This window comes from Gorilla gorilla, chromosome 4 (assembly GCF_029281585.2).
Source record: "Gorilla gorilla gorilla isolate KB3781 chromosome 4, NHGRI_mGorGor1-v2.1_pri, whole genome shotgun sequence".
NCBI lineage: Eukaryota > Metazoa > Chordata > Mammalia > Primates > Hominidae > Gorilla > Gorilla gorilla.
Genome location: NC_073228.2, coordinates 164,294,664 through 164,317,505, shown reverse-complemented (window position 1 = coordinate 164,317,505; position 22,842 = coordinate 164,294,664). Strand labels below are relative to the sequence as shown.

Sequence of the window (22,842 nt, the reverse complement as noted above, 5' to 3'; positions counted from 1 at the left end):
GCCAACAAGGCAAAACCCCATCTCCACTAAAAATACAAAAACTAGTCAGGCATGGTGGTGCATGCCTGTAATTCTAGCTACTCAGGAGGCTGAGGCAGGAGAATTGCTTGAACTCGGGAGGCAGAGGTTGCAGTGAGCCGAGATTGCACCGTTACACTCCAGCCTGGGTAACAGAGTGAGACTGTCTCAGAAATAAAATAAATAAATAAATAAATAAATAAATAAATAAATAAATAAACAAACAAACAAACAAACACGTGCTGACCAGAGACAGTGGAATCTGACCAGTCTTAGGAGCATTGCAGGACCCAAAGAAAAAGCACATATGGCTTCTTAATTGTCACATATTTTAAAGTATAACTGTGTCCTGGGGGTGGAATTGGTCATGGACAGGGGCTCACTCCTGCTGACCAAAGGCACAGGTGGAGGAATAAGTCGGAGTGGGCCTCAATGCATGCTCTTCTGTTTTCAGTCACACTGCAGAAACTGAGGCAAAGATTTTTTTTCATTCCTTCCAAGTTTATGTATATTTGTATACATTTTTTAGGTAAAAATGATCTTTTTGCTATAGGGATTTTGGTTTTGAGGCTCCACATCACCAGTTACCAGCTATATGGCATGGGGCACAGATACGTTGCAAAATCTTCTGAAAATTCCACTTTCCTATCTCTAAAATTAGGATTATAAGAAGAGCTATGGCCAGGCACAGTGGCTCACACCTGTAATCCCAGGACTTTGGGAGGCTAAGGCAGCCAGATCACTTGAGGTCAGGAGTTCGAGACGAGCCTGGCCAACATGGCGAAACCCTGTCTAGTAAAAAATACAAAAATTAGTCAGGCGTGGTGGTGGGCACCTGTAATCTCAGCTACTCGGGAGGCTGAGGCAGGGAGAATTGCTTGAACCCAGGAGGCGGAGGTTGCAGTGAGCTGAGACCACATCACTGCACTCCAGCCTGGGTGACAGAGCAAGACTCTGTCTCAAAGAGAAAAAAAAAAAGAAGAGCTATTTCACTGAAGAATGTGGTGTTCAGCAAATATACTAATGTGTGTTAAAGTGCTTTACAAATTGTAAATCCTAACACAGTACAAACTTTAGTGAAAGGAACATAGGCTCTCACTGTGCAGTCCTGATTAACATCCTAGCTGTGACACTTAACATGCTGTGTGTGAAATTTAAGCAAATTATGTAACCTCCCTGAGCCTCAGTTTTCAGATATAGAAAATAGAGAAATCTTTCATTATTACAAGATACCTGGAGCAGTGTAAATATCCAATAAAGTTGTAATTATATTTTCTGCACTTTCCCAGGAATAATCAAAATTAACTCTTCTACTTGGAAGGGCTTCCGCAGGAGATAGGAGCAGAACATCCTTAAAAAACTGTTGTGAAATCACCTTAGTGCTAAGAAGAGCAAAGAGGAACTAGACAAGATGGCTTGTACCCTGGTTTCCTGCCCCCAGAGCATTTTTCCAGACTCTCTGACCACCTGGACACCCAAACTGGGAGCTGCCTCTCTGAAATATTATTAGAAAAGAGGGCAAGAGTCTAGATGTGAGAAAATATGAAAAAAAGAAATTTCCCTTTTAACTAACAAAGGTTTGACTGCTGGCAGGACTTAGGAAACCACTGTGTCCCTAAATCACTGAATCCCAGCAACCTAGCACAAGGGAAAGGCAGACTGTGAGGTAGTGTGTCCAACTTTCCACCTCATCCCATTAATGTGAGCTGATAAATCATGACCTTCCTTTGTTATCGGAGGATGGCAAATCAATACTTCCATTATCATTATTATTACTCCCAAGGCACCTCTCTAGCAGCGTGTGAGCTATTCTCTCCCAAGCACAGAGCCGAAAGGATGGCTAATCTGCTTCTGAGACCCCATCAATCACAACAGGAAGAGAAAGGATGAATTGGGAAGAAGAAACATAACAGTACGGAGGGGGAAAACAGCATTTGAAAAAGCCTGGAATAGTTGCTCTAAGTGTCGTCCTAGGACCTCCTTGATGACATTCAGTGAGTGATGGTTAAAATGACAGATCCTTGGAAATGCTTAGTCTGTGGGTCAGGGGTATGACCTGCCTTAATTGACAACTTCTTCAAGCGGTTTTATGCACCTAAAGTTTGCACATTAAAAACCTAGAAATCTACTATTCACTGGTGGAAATATCACTTGTAACCATCTTGAAGTTTTGGGGTCCTGCTGTTCATCTCTCAGAAATAAGTTTTGCGGAATACTTGCATGCATACTTGTAGGAGTGGGCCAGCATCTTTCATGTCAATGTCAGCTATATTTCAGTTCCAGGGGAATGCAAATGTCCCTTGATTGACCCTATCAGTACTAAAATTTTAGTGTGCATAAAAGTCAGCCAAAGGGTTGGTAAAACAGAAATTGCTGGGCCCTACCCCTAGAGTTTTCTATTCAGGAGGTCTTGAGTGGGGCCTGAAAATTTACATTTCTAAAAAGTTCACAGGTTGGTTGGCTAATCCAAAAGTCATTCCCAGGCCAAGCGTGGTGGCTCATGCCTGTAATCCCAACACTTTGGGAGGCCGAGGTGGGCGAATCACCTGCAGTAAGGAGTTTAAGACCAGCTTGGCCAACATGGTGAAATCCCGTCTCTACTAAAAATATAAAAATTACCCGGGCATGGTAGCAGGTGCCTATAATCCCAGCTACTTGGGAGGCTGAGGCAAGAGAATTGCTTGAACCCAGGAGGCGGAGGTTGCAGCGAGCCAAGATCATGCCACTGCACTCCAGCCTGGGTGACAGAGTGACTCAAAAAAAAAAAAAAAGTCACAGGTGATACTGATGCTGCTGGTCCAAGAAACACATTTAAAAACCACTGGCACACATGGATGGATTTTTGGAGAGTGTTCTTTTTTTATTTAGGCAGAAAAGCATGATTAAGGGAGAGGGGAAAAAAATCACTTGCAATCTTAACACCCACTACCCACTGGATATCCATACACTTACACGGATACACACACTTCTCCTCGTGCAAAAAAAAAAAAAAAAAGAATCACACTACATATTACCCTGTGCCTATCTTCTCCATGGGACAACAAATCAGGGCTCTCTCTCCACTCCTCCATGACCCACCTCTACGGCATACTGTCTAATAAATGCACAGCATGAGTACTGTCTGAACTCATCACAATTGGGTGTTATATTGTCTTCAATAACTTTATTGTTGTAACCAAACATGTTCTGTGTTAAGTCAAACAATAGAGAAAAATACAACCAAAAAGAAAAACACATCTCAAATCCCACCACGTCAGAGATAACCATTGTTAACAAATTGATGTACATCTTTCAACACACGTATTCCTACATACATTTATTATTTTACATAAACTAAATCATAGACACCAAGTTATTTTGCAACATGCTTTTTCCACTTACATAAACCAAGTTTTGATAAAGCAAATACAACCTCAAAAATCTTTGAGAAATGTACTATCTAATGGAATCTTAACAGAAATTCTCTATGAAATGAAGCATTCTTTTATACAGTGAATTTCTGCCTACTCCTCACAGATACACTAGGTTAATTTTTTAATGTGTGTGTGTATCTGTGAATTCCATATTTCATTTATTAGGTTTGCTTTAGGAAGAGTGCCCCTGAAATAAAAATGAGCCTTTTGTACTAAATCGGAGTTCTGAGCCAAAGTCAGTGTCCACAGCACAGAGGAGCTGAAACCCAGAGCATTTGGAGCTTCTAGTATATATTCTGGATTTTCTCCATCAGTCTAGGACTGAAGACACCAATCTCTGGTGTCAGTTGAGATTTCACCAAGGTTCTGGTTCTGGAATGAGTCACTGGCTAAAGGTCTGATAAGCAAAGGGCGGAAGTGGGCAGAGTGTGAGAAGGGTGGGGGAGGTCCTTGATCTGATCAGTACAACCCAGAGAACACACCCATGTCCCACACGCTTGCGAGGGGGCCTTCATAATAACCAAGCACCCCTTTGCATCTGTAGAACATGGTTACGTGTTTTTCAATTTGCCATCCTGTTGTTAATTTGCCCCCATTTTCCAGATGAGGCTTGGTGAGATTCACTGCGATCATGCATACAAAGAAAGCCCTGAGCACAGTGCTTGGCACATAGTGGGCACTCAGTAAACCTCGGTGTCACTGAGAAGACAGAATGTGAATGAGCATGCTGTGGAGTCTTTCACCTGCCTCTCCTCTGGGACAGGTTACTCTCTCATTCTGTAGACTGTAATGACATGGAAATTCCAAGATACCAAGAGACAATGATGAATCAAAGATGAGTTCCCAAAAGACAAATCACATCCATTATTCCCCATCAAATCTAAAGCCTAATAAAGTCCATATAGCACTCATGAGGCCTCTAACCTTCTGCCTAAAAGTGGTCATAATTACAGCAAACCTGAGCCTCAGAATGGACCTAGCTTACTTGGTGACAGAGGAGGGCAACAGAAGGACTTGGCCCATGGCACCCAGCTGACCATGTCAGCAAATAGAGAGGCCTTCAAAGCCTTTGCATTCCTGTTCCCTGGAGAAACTGAGGATTGCAGTAAAGTGTAATTACAACCTCTTTTTGCCTTGTTTGAAATACAAAGGGACAATGTAGCCCTAATATATTTATAGAAGGAAGTAGAGATTCAAATAAAGGAAGAGGGGGACCAAAAGAAGGGCATATCCATGTTTCTCATCTTCTTTCACTGCAGATCTTAAAAAGGAACCAGAAGCTTCACCAGTCCCTGCTAAAGAATCATTGTCACATTCTATTAGTTCCCTCTGATCCCGTGAAGAGGGGGGAAAAATCATTGCGTGGCAATGCCATGTGTCTCAAGCTTCATTAAAGTGATTTCTCCCAAGAGTCTCGTATAACAGCATGTAAAGCACTTACAACAGTACCTGAATCATCATCGTAAGTAATCAATAAATGTAAACGAGTAGCAGCAGCAGCAAGAGAGACTTGCTGAGATCATTCATTTAGCTACTTAGAACCCTGCTTAGCATAGAATTCAAGTCTTTTCACAATCAAATGAGTGTTTCTCACAGGAACTCACACTCCTTATACCTTCAGAGCCTGAGACTCTGCCTTCTGTCTCCAGTCTTCCAAGCTCTTCAGCAGACTGAAAAAGTTCTTCAGGATCTACTCTCTCCAGGTCCTCAAGCGCACGATGACAGAGATATCCCAGCTGAAGAACTGAATTTCACAGGTCTGACACTGACACAACCCATGGAATTCAGTTCTCAAAGCTGAGGATACACATCGGCTTTTCAGAGATGGTGCAAAGACCCCTCCTTGCAGTCCAGGCCTGTCCCAGCCCTGTAAAATACAAGAGTGAAAAGCCTGGTAAATCCAATGCAGCTGCTTCCTAGTACCAGGTCTAGTCCTGGCACTCAGGAGTTATAAATATCTGGAGGAGACCAGGCCAGCAGTCTGGAAGGCTGATGTGGGTGGATCTCTTGAGCCCAGGAGTTCAGGACTAGCCTGGGCAACATGGAGAATTTGTCTCTACTAAAAATAAAAAATGAGCCACGCATGGTGGCTTGTGGTGGGAGGATCGCTTGAGCCTGGGAATTGGAGGTTGCAGTGAGCTATGACTGCACCACTGCACTCCATCTGGGCCACAGAGAGAGACCCTGTCAAAACAAAAAAAAAACCTGTAGGGGATGTGTATGGTAGACACACACACCATTAAGCATCATTAAACATGGTAGCTGGCCTTTCCTGCCTCATGACCCTTCCATATGCCATCCCCCTGGCCTGGAAAACTCGTTCCTCTCTTTAACATCAACTTATTCTGAGGTTCTTGCTTTCAATGTCACTTCCTCAGAGAGGCCATCTATGGCAGAGATTGCTGATTGTTTGCCCAATATATATTCTCTCCTCCTTCTATACTAATAGAACCCTTAAGTGGTATCTGAACACATGGACATCTGACTTTGTTTCCTCACCTGGTGTGACAAAGTGCTGGATATGAGCAGGAGTGGAGAGTTTTTTACTGTTTCCCTCCCTCTTCTCAGGCTTGGACTGTAGACGTGGTGGAGAGCCACTGTGGACCATGCAAATGAGTGCAGCCCCCCAGGGAACAGCAGAGCAGCATGCCAGAAGAGCCCCAAAATTGTGAGGCTTCCTTATACACCCTAGACTGCTTACACCTGCACTGATAGATCAGCAAGAATGGAACATCTACCTTATTTAAGCCACTGTTACTTGGGGATCTCTGTGAGAGCACTTGAATGTTTACCTACCACCCCCTCACCATCAGCCTCCAGCTAGTCTCTTTCATAATATGGGATTCTTTCCTTCACCGTAATTTGTAATTGTTAGATAATTTTGTATAATTATTTGATTAAAATTATCTCTCCAACAAGACTGTTTTCCATTAGCATAGAGAACATGCTAGTGTTTTTTAAATATGTATATAGGCCAGATGTGGTGACTCACACCTGTAATCTCGGAACTTTGGGAGGCTGAGGCAGGCAGATCACCTGAGGTCAGGAGTTCAAGTTTCACCTGGCTAACATGGTGAAACCCCATCTCTAATAAAAATACAAAAATTCGCCGGGCGTGGTGGCACACACCTGTAGTCCCAGCTACTTGGGAGGCTGAGGCAGAAGAATCACTTGAACCCAGGAGGCAGAGGTTGCAGAGAGCTAAGATTGCACAACTGCACTCCAGGCTGGGTGACAAAGCGAGACTCTGTCTCTAAAAAATAATAATAAAATAAAATAAATATATAATAGCCTTATTGAGCTATAGCTATATAGCTCACACACCAGAAAATTTACCTATTTAAAGTAAAAAGTGCATTGGTTTTAGTATTTTGCAGAGTTGTACAACCATCATAATCAATTCCAGAACATTTTCATCATCCCCAAAATAGATCCCATAACCATTAGCAGTCAATCTCCATTCCCCTCCCTCACCCCTGGGGAATCACTGATCTACATTCTGTCTATATATATGCTGGACATCTTATATAAATGAAATCATATAATCAGTGGCCTTTTGTGACTGGCTTCTTTCACTTAGCTTTCAGGATATATCCATGTTTTAATGCATATCAGTACATCCTTCCTATGGATGAATAATATTCCATCGTTAGGATCTACCACATTTTATTTATCCATTCATCAGCTGATGGGCATTTGGGTTGTTGCTACCTTTTGCCTATTTGATGCTTCTATGAATGAATACCCATGTACAAGTTTTGTATGGACATATGTTTGCATTTCTCATGGATGTGTGAACCCAAAAGTATCTGAGACAGACCTGAATCCATTTAGGAAGTTTATTTTGCCAGGGTTAAGAACACGCCTGTCACACAGCCTCAGAAGGTCCTGACAACATTGTGCCCAAGGTGGTCGGGGCACAGCTTGGTTTTATACATTATAGGGAAACATGAGACATCAATCAATATATGTAAGATGTACATTGGTTCAGTCTGGAGAGCTGGGACAACTAGAAGCAGGGGTGGGGGCTTCCAGATCATAGGTAGATACAAGACAAACTGTTGCATTTTTTTGTCTCTGGTTAGCCTTTTACTGAATACACAATTTACATGTAAGAGGAGGGTAGAGGAACAGTCACTTACTCCTTAGTCTGGCTTAGTGAAATAATAGGGCAGAAGAAGCAATTACACATGCATTGGTCTCACATGAGCAAAAGAATGACTGAATTCTGTCTGTCCTTTGTCCACAAGGAATTTCCTTGTGGGCAAATTGTGAGGGAGGTATGTAGCTTTTTTATCTTTGTAGCTAGCTTATGTAGGAATAAAATGGGAGGCAGGCTTGCCTCACACAGTTCCCAGTTTGACTTCCCTTTGGCTTAGTGATTTTGGGAGTCCTGAGATCTATTTTCCTTTCACAGACGTATACCTAAGTGTGGAATTTCTGTGTCATATGTTAACTCTATGGCTATCAGTTGATGAATGGCCAGACTGTTTTCCAAAGCGGCCACACTATTTTACAATTCCACCAGCAGTGTATGAGGGTTCCAGTTTCTCCACATCTTGCCAATACTTGTTAATGTCTATCTTTTGAGTATAGTTATCCTAGTAGGTGTGAAGTGGTATCTCACTACGGTTTTGATTTGCATTTCCCTGATGGCTAATGATGAGTATCTCTTCATGTGCTTACTGGCCATTTATATAGCTTCTTTGGAGAAATGTCTATTCAGATTTTTTTGTCAATTTTGTAATTGAGTTGTTTGTGTTTTTATTATTGAGTTGTAAGGGTTCTCTATATATTCTAGATACAAGTCCCACATGTATAATTTGCAAATATTTTCTCCCATTCTTTGAGTGGCTTTTTAACTTTCTTAATGGGGTGTGTGCATGTGTTTTGTGTAACATTATTTCCAGCTTCTAGCATGATGTCTTGATCATAGTAGGCACTCCAGTGATGGATGGATGGAAGGATGGAAGGAAGGAAGAAAGGGAGGGAGGGAGGTGGGGAGGGGAGGAAGGGAAGGAGGCTAGGTCTCAGTTATGCAGGCTTGCATCACAACTGTCCGAGCACTGACTGACAGCTAGGTGAAACTAAAAGCTGATTGAGCCAGTGCCGTTATACAAAGGCTGGAATGCAACAAAAGCCCACCAAGAGTTTTGCCTGGACACTAAAGCATGACCAAATAACGAAGGAATTCTTAACAGGACCCATTTAGGATTAAACAAGTTTTAATGGGGGTCTGAAGAAACTCCCCAGGCCTCCACAAACAGGTTTATCGGGGGTCTAAAGGAACTCCCCAAACCTCCATGATTTAGCAGGGGACAAGATAAGTAATCACCCCAGCACCTGGACACATTTAGATTAAGTAAATTTACTGAGGCTCTAGAGGAAGGTCTTCAGGACTCAGACCTTAGTTATAGATTAAAAGAAATTAATCGCTAATGTCTTTAGATGAACGCACACTTACATGTAGACATATAGCTTAGAAAACTTTGTAATTTTGAGTTGGTCTAGTGATAATTTCCGGGCCTTCTCCCTGTAACTGGTTACAGAAATTAAAAACTCTCTTCCTTCCCAGTTCATCTGCATCTCATTATTGGGCTGTGAGAAATAGCAGCCTGACCCTCAGTTTGGTCCAGGAACAGGAGGGAGGGAGAAAAGGAAGGGAGGGAGGGAGAGAGGGAAGGGAGGGAGGGAGAGAAGGGAAGGGAGGGAGGGAACTTACTTTTACAAACCACACAGTTTAATTTCCTTATTTTAAAGATGGGGAAACTGAAAAGTTAAAAACATTAAGATGACAACATGATGAGATAATAAAAACAAGGTGATAGGCTGGGCACGGTGGCTCATGCCTGTAATCCCAGCACTTTGGGTGGCAGAGGTGAGGGGATCATAAGGTCAGGAGTTTGAGACCAGCCTGGCCAACATGGTGAAACCCCATCTCTACTAAAAATACAAAAATTAGCTGAGCATGATGGCACGCACTTGTAGTCCCAGCTACTCAGGAGGCTGAGGCAGGAGGAATGCTTGAACCTGGGAGGTGGAGGTTGCAGTGAGCTGAGATCGTGCCACTGCACTCCAGCCTGGGTGACAAAGTGAGACTGTCTCAAAAAAAAAAAAAAAGGTGATAGAAGTTAAAACTGGGTTTTAGCCCTAGCTTGTCTCCTACTAGCTATGGGAACTAGGCAGGTCATATAACCTCTCTACACATCAGAGACCTCCTCAGAAATGGTCCTCTCTCACCAATCAGGTATTGGAAGGAGCAAAGTAAACTAATGTATGAGAAACCACTGCTTGAACATGAGTTATAATTGAGGCCGAAGGTCAAATAGCTAAATCAGCCTGGTCAGAAAATGATGGCAGGTGGCCCAATTTCTGGTCCAGGGTGAAGCATAGGGTGCCATATTTTATTTTTCAGATTGTTGCTGATTTTCTTCACCAATTAGAAGATTTTCTGGTTCAATGCAGAAAATGGGACCACTAAATTTGTGGCAAATCACACAAATCCTGGGTCCTCACCACTGACAGTCCTAAACAAGAAGTGTTGCTTCCACTAACTGTAGCCCCAAGCCGTGATTGTTTTATTCACGACTGGATCCCTGGCACCTAACTGTGCCTGACACATGGCAGATGCAGAAAAGTAGTTTTTAATTCGTGGACAAATGAATGAGTGGGTGAACAAATGAATGGCACTGTAAAATAAACCTGAACCCCACAATCTTAATGAAGCCAGGGGGAATTAATCTGCAGATAGAAGGATTCTGGGGTAACATTTGGGTATATCTGGAGAAAGCAAAGTGTAATGCTTAGACAACAGGCTCTAGAGTTTGGTTGCCAGTGTTCTAATTCCAGCTCTGAGCCTGCCGTGAGTGCAGAGGGAAAAAGCGGCAGCCACGCATTTTCATCTCTGCTTAAACTTGCATCTATTTATGTCTATCGCTGTGCTACATCCATGCCTTTCATTCCTTCTGTTCTGTGCCAGGCTTCATGCTCCCGTTCAGCCATGGCCCTAAGCCAAAGCTCAGGCATTTTTTTATTCTGGTTGGATCTACACAATTTGGTGATTACTATATAAACGTTTTGTATTGCTCATGCTGCAGCACCAAATCCGTTTACTCATAATGATTCACTAGAGACACTCACTTCCCTCAAGTGACATGTAATGGCTTCTCCATCACCCTCAATGTGGCCTTTTACCACTTAGAATACAATGTAAATTATTTGAGAGTTTCCACTTTTTTAAGTAAGCGTTGCCTTCCCTTTCACATGAAGGAAAACCAGACATGGAAGGGGAAAAGTGCTCCAACTTAGGTGGTTTTGCTCTGTTGCCCAGGCTGGTCTCAAATTCCTGGACTCAAGCAATCCACCCACCTCGGCCTCCCAAAGTGCTGGTATTACAGGCGTGAGACACCACAACCAGCCAACAAGGCACTTTCACGCAAATCTCACTTCACTCTCAAAAGCCATAAAAAAATGCCATTGCCATCCTCACTCGATTAAAAGAGATGAGGAGAAGCAAAAAGAAGAGAAGGAGGAGGAAGAGCAGTAGCTAAGCAGTTAAAACATCCACCTAGCACATACAACTAACACTTTTGACCATTCGGCCCCACTGTCTGGCTCTTGGAGACATAAACAAAAATGGTTTCTTCCCTAAAGGAATTCAAAGACTAGATAAGGTGGCAAGGTATACAGATGAAAAATAAGTAACTGCAGAATGCTAGATAAACATGTACTCAGCCTGGCCTTCACAAGAGAGGCCAGCAGCTGGTAGAAAGGAGAACTTTCATTCGATCCCTCTGTAGGTCCTGCAAGCTCTGCCTTCACAGTAGACGTAGAATCTAACTGTTTACCCTCACCCAAGCCACCATCAGCTCCCACCTAGGAGACCTGCAACAGTGAGGTCTCCTGATTCCACTCCTGCCTCTGCAGTCCACCCTCCAAACAGCAGTCAGAGGGATCTTATTAAAAGATAACTCACAAGTAGGAGTTGAACAATGAGAACACATGGACACAGGGAGGGGAACATCACATACTGGGGCCTGTCAGAGGGTGCGGGAAAGGGGAGGGAGAGCATTAGGACAAATACCTCATGCATGTGAGGCTTAAAACCTAGACGACAGATTACTGGGTGCAGCAAACCACCATGGCACATGCATACCTATGTAACAAACCTGCACCATCTGTACATGTATCCCAGAACTTAAAGTATTAAAAAAAAAAAAAAAAAAAAAAAAAGAGGCCAGGCACAGTGGCTCATGCCTATAATCCCAGCACTCTGGGAAACCCAGTCAGGCAGATCATCTGAAGTCAGGAGTTCAAGACCACCCTGGCCAACATGGTGAAACCCTGTCTCTACAAAAATACAAAAATTAGCTGGGCATGATGGTGGGTGCCTGTAATCCCAGCTACTCAGGAGGCTGAGGCAGGAAGAATTGCTTGATCCTGGGAGGCGGAGGTTGCAGTGAGCCGAGATCATGCCATTGCACTCCAGCCTGGGAGACAGAGCAAGACTCCGTCTCAAAAAAAAAAAGGAGAGATAAATCAAATCATGTCACTCCCCTGCATAAAGCTCTCCAGCAACTTTCCATCACACAGAGAACAAAACCCAAACCCCTCCGCATGGCCTACAAGGCCCATGTCATCTGGCCCCTGCCTCTACCTCCAATCGCATTTTCTACCATCCTTCCCTCATCCATCCATTCCTGCCCACCTGGCCTCCTTACTGTTCTTAATTGCACCAAGCTGTTACCTCTTCCTGGAATGCTCTTTCCCAAAATATTGCCACTGTTCACCTGTCACTTCTTCCAGACTCTTCTCAAACCTCACCTCATCAGAGTCCATCCCTCACCCACTCTACCTAAAGGAAACACAGACATGCCCCACCCATCCCCCAAACGGTCCAGCCCCTTGCCTGCTTTTCTGCCTCATACAATTTATTATTAGTTTATAGTTACTTATTTGTTTACTGTCTTTCTGCCTGGTAAGAGTGAAAGCTTCATGGGAGTAGGCCCTTTAACCAGAAGAATGCCTGGCACAGAGTAGGTCAGTTTCTCAATCTTTTTTTCATTATCATCCTTCTAAGGAACCTTTTCAGACTTTTTTTTTCTAATCCCCCCTACTATGAAATGTTAACACTACAGATATACTATATGTCTATATATACTGTATGTATATTTGTGCTTTACACATAGAGTTTTTTTTCACCTCCTAAGGGCCAATTTCCATGCTCTTCGAGGGGAGGCATATCTTCCCCATGGAATAGGTGCTTGATAAAAATGTGTTGAATGGATAAAACTCCTGAGGAGAGCAGCAAGCTCTGAAAGATGGACATTGTTCAAGGTATAAAGTTCAGCTGGGGAAATTCCAAGCCTCCCCCCACTCAACCCTCCCATCTTTGTAGCATGAGTACATCCTGTCATGCTGTGTCTGGTGACTATCCGGTATTTTTCTAATGCAGATTTTCAGCTTTAAAACAAAACAAAACCCTACTCTTGTTTTGCATCCTGGCTCCCATTGCTATTTTGGATCCTTGAATTCACTTTTTCTCCACCTTCCTCCCCAGGCAAGCTTTAAAACCCAGATAAGGCCCGCTCCATTCGTACACAGTTTATTCTTTCCTTCATCCTACAACCTGCACTGAGTTCCTATGTGAACCAGATGAAAAGATGATGATGATTCAATCCCTGCCCTCTGGAAGCTTATGAGGATGTGAGGGTAGACAAACAGGATGCTAAGTTCAACACACCAAGGGCTCCAGGAGGAGCAACAAAGTGCTTTGAAAGGACAACTGCACTGACCCAGTGGAACCTCTCCTTGCTCATCCATTCACCCATCAATGACTTACAGAGCACCTGCTGCGTGTGTCGGGCCTGTGCTAGATCCTGGGGTTGCAGCACAGACAAGACCAGCATGGCCCATGGAGATCACCAAACAGGAGAGACTGAAATCTCACTGATAATCACACAAATAAGTGAGCCCAAATGTGATAAATGCGACCAATGGAAAAGCTCAAGATTCTATGAAGCACCTGGTAGTTGGAAAGAAATGACATTTAAGGAGAAACCCTGAAGAATAAGTAGAGCATGGTCTGGCAAAGACCAGGTAAAAGGGAGTTCCAGGCACAGGGAACAGATTGTCCAAATGGTCACAAATAGGATGTGACCAGGCACACTTGTGAGGACGGAGAGAGACTCCTCTACTGAGGTCAATAACGAGACTAGGGATGGCATGAGGAGAGGAAGGTCCAGAAAGGCAAGAGCCGATTCATGTTGGCCTTGCTGAGAAATATGGAGTTGACCTTAACTAAAGACAGAGGAAACACGGAAGGAATGTGATCCAGGTTGTATTTTTTAGATATTTTGGTTGGGTGTGGAAAACAGCTGGGAGGAGGGTAAAAAATCATCCCACACATCTGTCATCCAATCACGCAATTTAACATGTGATCCTGCAGGGTCTTGCACCCATAGGTGCAAGTCCTGTGAGACTGTGAAATTCTCAAAGGCAGATATCACATTTTCCGCCTCTTTTAACCACGTCCCACAACAGCAGTGCATGGTACATGGTAGACAATTAGAAAACACTTCTTGAGTAATTATTTTATAATAACAAATTCTATGTTTTTATTATGATTAACCACTCCTTCTCTCTGCCCTCTGAAAGTTCCCCTCCCGTCCTCAGTCATCTTCCCATCCTCTGCCTGACTGACATATTCTGTTTCGGAAGACCACAGTATCTTTCAGATGACCTCCCACAAGCTCCCAGTCACTGCATTGCATGGAAAGCTGGACATCAGGGTGGTGACGATCTGAATGGTAAGCCATTGGTCCCCTTGCTGCCCCCAGCCCCCACCTGTCCCTGGTCACCCAGACCCTCAAACCTCCAGTTCTTTGGAATCTACATCTCCAGTGAGGCACTAGTTTGTTCCTGTGCCGCCAAAGCAGCCAGGTCAAAATAAACTTAAACTGCACAGTCGGAGCCATTCCCTGGCCAGAATGGGGAACAGAACAGAGCAACACAGCAAAGTAATTGCCTCCTATTTACCAGGACGTACTTTGCACTATGAGCCATTTTGTCAACTTCATGAGATTTGCAGTCAGAAAACACGGAAACAAAAGAGCAATATGAAGGTCTTTTAACCACTGACCATTTACATTTGTCAGCATGACTGCTCCATCCATTATTATCATGTCCCCAGCGCACAGCCCAGGAAAACTATAGTTGCATTAGATCAATAAAAAATTGAATTCTCTTTTAAGACAGAGTCCTATTGTGTAACTATGTTGGGCAAATGTATAACTTGTCCTATGAAAAGAAATCCCATACCTCATTTGGTCATAGTGCATTGTGACAGAGAAACTATTTGCTTCCATTTGTAAGAATCCACCCCCTTTCCTTTTATCTATTTTTCCCACCATATGAGAGAAATTTATAAAGGAACCCAAAAGTTGTTATAAATATACTTTGCCAGCTCTCACCCCAAAAAATACTACTGTGGCACTTTGCTCTTGCTATACAGAGTTAGAATAAAGGAATGGGTTTTCAATACGCGTGGCTTTTAAGAGAGACTTACCTAGTATAACTTTACAAATTCGATATCCTTTCAAAGCTAAATTAATCCTGGTCTTTCAGTTCATTCTCAAAAGGTGTAAAGGAGATACATCCAAATTCCTTTATATGCTAGCTATAAAAAAAAATTAGGTAGTACCTAATGTAGCACTTTATTTTTAAAAAAAAAATTTTCAAATAGTCTGCATAATTATCTCATTTAGATCTCCGCACCGCCTTAGGAGGAAAGCTGGAGCTAGCATGGAAACATTTTTGGGCCAACAAATGTTTACCAAGAAGAAGCTGTAAGGTGATCCTCCAGTATTGAACTTTGCTAGCCCTTTCTGTAAAAAAAATTCCCCTTATAACCATGAGGTGAGTTCCTGCAAGGTGAAAAGAAACGTTACTAAACACAAATAGCCAAACAAATAATTGCAACCCATACACCTTGTCCTGGGCACCTCTAGGCTCTGGGCCTAGAAGATTAGGCTCTGAAGATTCAGCAGCCTTTCTGAAGGTTCGGAAAGGCCTTTCTGAAGATTCAGCAGCCTTTCTGAAGGTTCAAAAAGGCCTTTCTGAAGATTCAGCAGCCTTTCCGAAGGTTCAGAAAGGCCACACAGCTGGCAAGTTAAGAAACTAGGTTTTCAACTTAATCATGCTGCCTCCAGAACCCAGGCTTCCAACCACTCTGCTGTATTGACTAAGTGAATTAAGTGAGCATCACCAAGGTCATCAAACCAATGAGCCTGACTACAGTCCCCAACGCTCAGTCCAAGGCACTTCCTTCTCTTCATCAAACCAAGCCCTGGTTTCACTGGAAGAAGGAATTGAGCCTTTAGGACAAAGGCAGAGACAGCCCACACCTGCCATCCTCAACCAGCTCTTACGCATAGCAATAATCATCCCCGGGAGAAAGGCTCTCAGGCAAGGTTAATAACAAACGTAATGGTTTTACAATATCTGCTGCTACAAAAAGCAAAACAAAAAAAAATTTCTGGGTGACTAAGTAACATGAATTGCTAGAAAACGAGTCTTCATTCATCCCCCTTTGAATTGCAAGATGATGGTGTGTTTTAACGGTAAATGAACACGGCATTCCCAAAGCCATCAAGTGAATGAGTCAAGTAAATCCTCAGTCTTCTCCTTATCCAGATTTTTATCTTCCCCATTGTCATTACCATCTTGCTCAGAAAATCATTTCTGGGCCTTTCTCCTGCTCCAAAGAGCTGGATTGTCACTTAAAGGCCTGTTAACTAACGAATTGCTGTTCTGCAGCTGCAAATAAAATTCACACACAGCTCAGATGACTTTATCATGGGAGTTGATTAATTAGCAGTTACGGGGCCCTGAAAATAGAGTTCCATTTCATTAACATAGACTTGTAATGTTTTGGTGCATATTGTTGTGATTTAAACATTTTGCTCCACGGCGGAGAAGATATGGAGGTGTAGGGAAAATGGGAAGTCTATGGGATAATCAGGAGTGAGGTCAAATGTAAAGGATTTTTTTTAATAATGTAATGGTTAACACTGAGCGCAGGTCTTTCCTACCGGAGTCTGTTCTGAGCATTTCCTGTGATTAATTAGCTCATTTGGCCTTTGTGACCATGCTAGGAGATAGGCAATATTATTGTTAGCATTTTACACAGGAGGAAATTGTAAACCAAAAACAAAATTTGAAGCACCCCCCACCCCAACCATCTGAATGGACTTCCTCCTCAGCCAAGGCTCTTTTAAAATGTAACCTGAGAGACTATTTCGGGCCATGATGGGAAGTGGGGTTCGAACATGCCTCATTATACCTCTCCGGCATTAACATCAACACAGACTATAAGTCTGATAAGAAATATCTTATGGGCCAGACACCATGGCTCATGCCTGTAATCCCAGCACTTTTGGAGGCTGAGGCGGGCGGATCATCTAAGGTCAGGATTTCGAGACCAGCCTGGCCAACATGGTGAAACTCTGTCTCTACTAAAAATACAATAATGAGCCATGCATGGTGGTGCCCGCCAGCTACTCGGTGGTGTCCCAGCTACTCGGGAGGCTGAGGCAGGAGAATTGCTTAAACCTGGGAGGTGGAGGTTGCAGTGAGCCGAGGTTGTGCCACTGCATTCCAGCCTGGGCAGCAGAGCGAGACTCTGTCTTAAAGAGAGGAGAGGGAGAGGTAGAGGGAGGGGGAGGGGGAGGGGAAGAGGGAGAGGGAGAGGGAGAGGAGAAGAGAAAAGAGAAAATTTTACAACCTATTCTCTGTAAAGCCTAGTACTTAAAGGCTTCCTCTGCAAATAAGAACTTGGGTTCCACAATCCTTCATCTTAACCCAGCCATTACTTTCTGTTGATCGCAGGTCTTTAGACAAACTCAACCGTCAACCAGAAAATGTTTAAATTTACCTATAGCCTGGAAGCCCCTGCTCTGAGTTATCCCACCTTTCTGGACCAAACTAATGTATTTTTAAAATATATTTGATTGATGTCTCATGCCTCTCTAAAATGTATAAAACCAATATGCACCTGGGCCACCTTGGGCCCATGTTCTCAGGACCTCCTGAGGGCTGTGTCATGGGCCATGGTCACTCAAATTTGGCTCAGAATAAATGTCTTCAAATACTTTACAGAATTTGGCTATTTTTCATTGACAAAGTGAAGGCACACAGTTACTAAACAGTAGAGCCAAGATTAACACTCAGGCTGGCTCCAGAGCAGTGGTTCTCAACTGGAGGGGCAGGGGGAGTGGAAGGGGAGACTTAACCTTCCTAGGAATATTTGCAGTGTCCGAAAATATTTTTGATTGCCATGAGTTGGTTGTCATTTCAAGGTGTCATGAGTTGGGGGGCATCTAGTGGGTTGAGGCCAGAGATGCTGATAAACACCTTACAATGCACAGGTCAGCACCCCCCAATAGTAAAGAACTTTCAGTCCTAAAATGTTAATAGCGCTAAGGTGAAGAAACTCTGCTCCAAAGCCTGGTCCTTGCTATTGTGTCCAAGACTTGTGCCCAGAGAAAAGGGCGGGTGACCAGTGATCATCTCCCTTCCCTATGTAGCAGCTGTGTTACTTCCTGGCAGGTTACCTCAGCAGCAACAACTTACAGGGTTGATATTATTTCACTTGCCTGAAGGCTGAATTTGACTTCTTAAAAGCCCTGTGAGATCTCAGGTTTCCTAGCAAAAGCTATGAAATCTCTAGAAATAATAATTAAACATGTGACATTGGAGCAGAAATAGCAAATCACCAATAGAATAAAAATGAGATTCTAGAAAGATATCTGTGTACATGCTGTAATTTAGGACCAGGTAAAAATATCCTTTCAAAGCAGAGGAAGAAATCAAAAAGCAGAAGAGCGGAGTGTACGAGAACTCTGTGTACTGTCTATGCAATGCTTCTATAAGTCTAAAACGATCCTAATGCTAAAATTTTAGTTTTTAAAAAAAGTAGAGGAAAAACTAGTACCTAAAGAGGAAAACATTAACATCAGATCTGTCTTATATCATACACAAAAATATACTTCAGATGGATGACAGAACTAAATGCAAATGAACAATGTGATAGCAACAAAAACTATAGAAGTTTCAAAGATAAATATAAAAATAAATCTTTACAATCTTCACTTGAGGAAGTCCTTTCTCAATGAGACACAAAAACAATTGCAAAAAAGACTGACAGGTTTGAGACTATCTGTGTGGCAATATAATTGCACACTGGAGCAGCAAAGAGGATCAGTTTAGTAAAGAAGTAACCAGAGTTGTTTTTGCAGCTTTCTTCTGGGAGATAATCCAGAGCCAAAACTTTGAATCTCGGGTTACAGAAGTCAAAGGGAAAGGCCCTTGTGGGGAACACCCATTTGCTTTAGATTTAACAGGGAAATTTATCTTCCTTCTCTCTGTTCCTGGTGTCCCCGGTTGAAGGAAGTCTCTGGCAAGCTGATGGATGTTATTGGTACATAGTTGCGACCTTAAGCCTAATTCTGGGTTTGGCTAGAACAACTGGCTCTTTTCTTACTATTTTAATGTCTGAACTGATATGGGTGACATTTCCTCCAGCAGTGGGGGCAGCTGATAATGACGACTGTAGTCCAGATGAGTGCTGATTGCTACACACCAAGATTACCCCAAAATGGAGGCAGTGCATGACTCCCTCCAGTACCCCAAGAGACAAACCTAGAGAAAATACTCAGCTCCACATCCAAAACTCTGAAATTAACTTCCCCTGAGATGTGCAGAGTTTTATGCTCAAACTTCCAAAAAATATTAAAAATTCAAGATAGTCATTTTTCTCAGCATGAACTTGTGCACTCTTCTTCTTTTGTATATATACACCATGATTCAGCAATGAACTTGTGTTCTTATCTCCAACAAGGAATGTATCTAAATAGTCATATCTTTAAGGATATAAGTTTTTAGCGGAGTCAGGAACCTAGGAAAGAACTATACAAAGAGGTAGACAGCCCTCAGCCACCCCTTTGATGGTGTATCCACGCATTTGCATTGTCCTATTATCTTTTCTTAGAGAATCAAAAGACCTTTCTAAGATCTTGGAGAAAGAGTAACAAATAGTATGTAAGATATTATATCAGAGTCAGTCTGGAATGGGAAAAATCAGATGTGAGTCCCTACTAGAAAGTGGAGCCTTAAATCAATCACTTGATCTCTTTGAGTTTCAATTTCCTTAGCAGTCAAATGGATTTAATTCATTCATTGAACAAATATTTAATAAGTTCCCATTATGTGCTAATTCTACTGTTTCTACCAACCTTACAAATTTTATGAAAGAATTACATGAAATGACAAAAATGCTTTACAAAGTGTAAGTCATAAAAATAATTCATGTTATTGTTAAAAATAGAAGATTTTCTCTTGTTATTAAATAAGACTAAAGCCCAGAACAAAATAAGAAATGTTTGCCAGATTGTAGAACAACCAGAAGGAGGAATCCCCATTGCGGTTCAAAAATTGCCCAAAAGCTGGCTTTTAGGGACCACACCCAAGAGTATAGATTGCTGACAGCCACAGAAAACAAATATTTACTACAAGTTGAGCCCAAAGGCCTCCACTGAGAACCTAAAACTACACAGAACTGAAGCAGTGCATGCGTCTGATTCCCGCAGGGCCTTTGGAGAAAGTGGGACTCTAGGAATTCAGAGATGAGAAGAGGGCCCAGGAATGCATCACCAGGGGCCATCCAGTCAGCTCCTCCCCGCATCCCAGGCCTGGCCTCACGGAATCCTGAAGATGAAACATCACCCACTCCACAAGCTAACAGTCTAACAACTCCAAACTACCGGCACGACCCCCAGAGTCCACCTTCTCTCTCTCAAAGAGCTTCTTGTATGGCTGCTTATCTGTTCCAAGGAGTACCATGCATAAGGACAGCAGTATGATTTTAAAAACAACAAATAAAGAGAAGCCAGTTCTGTCCAAAAACCCATCGTTAATAACGGGGATAAAGTGTCAGCAAAGCGCTACACTCAGAAGGGTTTGGGGCAAAATCAAAGCAGAACCAGGGCACACAAATGAAATAAAGGACACTGCACTTTGGGAGGCCGAAGCGGGCGGATCACCTGAGGTCAGGAGTTCAAGACCAGCCTGGCCAACATGGCAAAACCCTGTCTCTACTAAAAATACAAAAATTAGCCAGGCATGGTGGCGCGCATCTGTAATCCCAGCTACTCTCGAGGCTGAGGCACAAGAATTGCTTGGACCCAGGAGGCGGAGGTTGCAGTGAGCCGAGATCTTACCACTGCCCTCCAGCCCGGGCGACAGGCCGGGAGCAAGACTCCATCTCAAAAAGAAAAAGAAAAAAAAGAAAGAAAGGACACTGAATGTGAAGGTCTCAAATGACAAGAAAATACCGTAATACAATAATTAAACCCATTGAGGCATCAAGAAAGAAAAGTGACACTGTTTGCCAATTAGTATACAAGTCAGGTTCAGTATGTAAAAGATTCTTTTTAAAAAAATAGAAAATTTAAAAAAAATTCTTAATATCCAAAGACAAGATTGAAATTGAGAATAGGAACACAATAAACAAAAAGTAATAGCCATAGTCCTCCAACCCTGAAACCTCCTAAGAGCACCATATTTACTGTCCAATATTTTCATGCTGTTGTCACTGCAAGGAAGTTTATGACTTGCTAAATAGAGACCACAGTCTACAACTCCAGGTTTAAAGCATATTATTTTATCATCCATAGAGATTCTAAACCACTTCCTGACCCCACTCTATCCCACCCCACCCTGAAAATAACAAAAAGTTAAAAATATGTCCCTTTTGGAAATGGAGCCACATCTTTACTAAAGCAATGGAAATATCTCCAAGTCACTGACATTTTTATATTTCTAGACCATGACAAAAGTCTCACCTACTTTAATTCTAATGTCATTTCAATATGCCTTAAACATCTTGATTATATCTTTAATGTGCCATTTACTCTGCAATGATCCACTGTACAAAAGCCTGCTGCCTCTCAAACAGAAGATAAGTACATAATAAATCAGCTTGCAATGATTATTTTTTCCCAGCTCATACTCACAGCGAGCTCCTAAAATTTCATTTTATTTTATCATTTCCAATTCAGCCGCCGTTCTCCCCCTCCTCGTTGTGCTACTGTCTCCTGTCCATCCTGTCCACCCTTTGGCGTGCCTTCCGGCCCAGGGTTTACCACTCCAATCGGCCCTGCTGGTGCCATCCAGGGAAGGAAGAGCGGTCAAGCGTCTTAGAGAAAGAGCATCTTTCTGGAGAAAGACTCTTATTTGCTGGGGTAGAGGAAGGCAGCTAAGGCCTATTTGCATATGCTTTTATTCCATTTCCACACCCTGCACGCTAACCCTCTCTGGAAAGTCCCTTCTAGATCCCTCCTCGGCACAGCGAGGGAGGAAGAGGCTGGGCCGGAATGGAAGGTTCCAGCCTGGCAGTGTCAGCTTCTCTCCGCGGAGCTGAGGGGGAAGCCTCCACCTTCCCCCCTCATGCGTGCAGGGTCTGGACGCCCGGGTCGGGGACCCTCTTGCAGCACGTGTCAGGAGCAGCCTGGTGCTTTGGCCTGCGCGCTCTAGAGCGTTCTGTGCAGGATGCGCCTGCTCCCCTGCAGCCTCCCCCGAGGAAGTTCTGGTCAGGCGCTGGGTCCCCAGGCTTCCTGTCTGTACTCTCCGCAGCCCCGCGGGGAAATCCCGAGAGCTTTATCGGCTGCCCAATGAGCCTGTTGGCTTTTCAAGTGCGCGCAGGCTGAGTTTCAGCCAAAACCTCAATTTAAACGTTAACCAAAAATAAATAAATAACATGTGTGCAGGCATTTAAAAAGAGAGACTGCCTTTGGGGTGAAGATCAGGCAGAAACCTCCCTTGTTTCATTGATGCAGATACACGAGGCCTGGATTTGCTCACCCTTTGAACAAAGGGATTCTTTGAACTGTAAACTGACCTGGCAGGCGGAACACTGAGAAATCTTCCTGAGCACCTTTCTCTGGAAATGTGAACATTCAAGGCAGTCTTGTGTGTCAGCTAAAGAGAACAGTCATAGCTAAATTTTAATGGGCACCTACTAGGCACCAGGCACTCTGCTAAATGTATCACGTGCATCATCTTCCCTAATCCCACAGCAATCATAGCAGGTAGCCCGAATTATTATCTCCATTTTATGATCCCCTTTTACTCATAAGGGAATTTTATCTTTGGTGAGGTTAGGGGGACTTGCCTAAGGTCACACAATTAGTAAGTGTTTCCATGGGCGCCCTTAGCTGCTCCTTTTCCCAAACTGCAAAGAACGTACAAGGCCTTTGGAATGTGCAACTGCAAATTCAAATTCCCAGTCGAGAAAAATATAGCTTCCTTTCCTTGGTCACGTGCTCATGGACGGAAAAAGACCACCTCAAAGGAT

General features: G+C 43.1%; 1 long non-coding RNA gene and 1 other non-coding gene across 2 annotated transcripts; both read right to left on the bottom strand.

Moving 5' to 3' along the window:
• Positions 1 to 3,166: 3,166 nt before the first annotated feature.
• On the bottom strand, positions 3,167 to 21,775 carry LOC129533440 (uncharacterized). Its single transcript, XR_008679681.2, has 2 exons — positions 21,503 to 21,775; positions 3,167 to 5,298 (listed from the first exon to the last, which is right to left on the bottom strand). It is a non-coding gene; the product is annotated as an uncharacterized lncRNA (long non-coding RNA).
• MIR146A (microRNA mir-146a) lies at positions 5,137 to 5,245 on the bottom strand. The gene has a single exon (NR_106348.1). It is a non-coding gene; the product is annotated as a microRNA mir-146a (primary transcript).
• Positions 21,776 to 22,842: the final 1,067 nt, after the last annotated feature.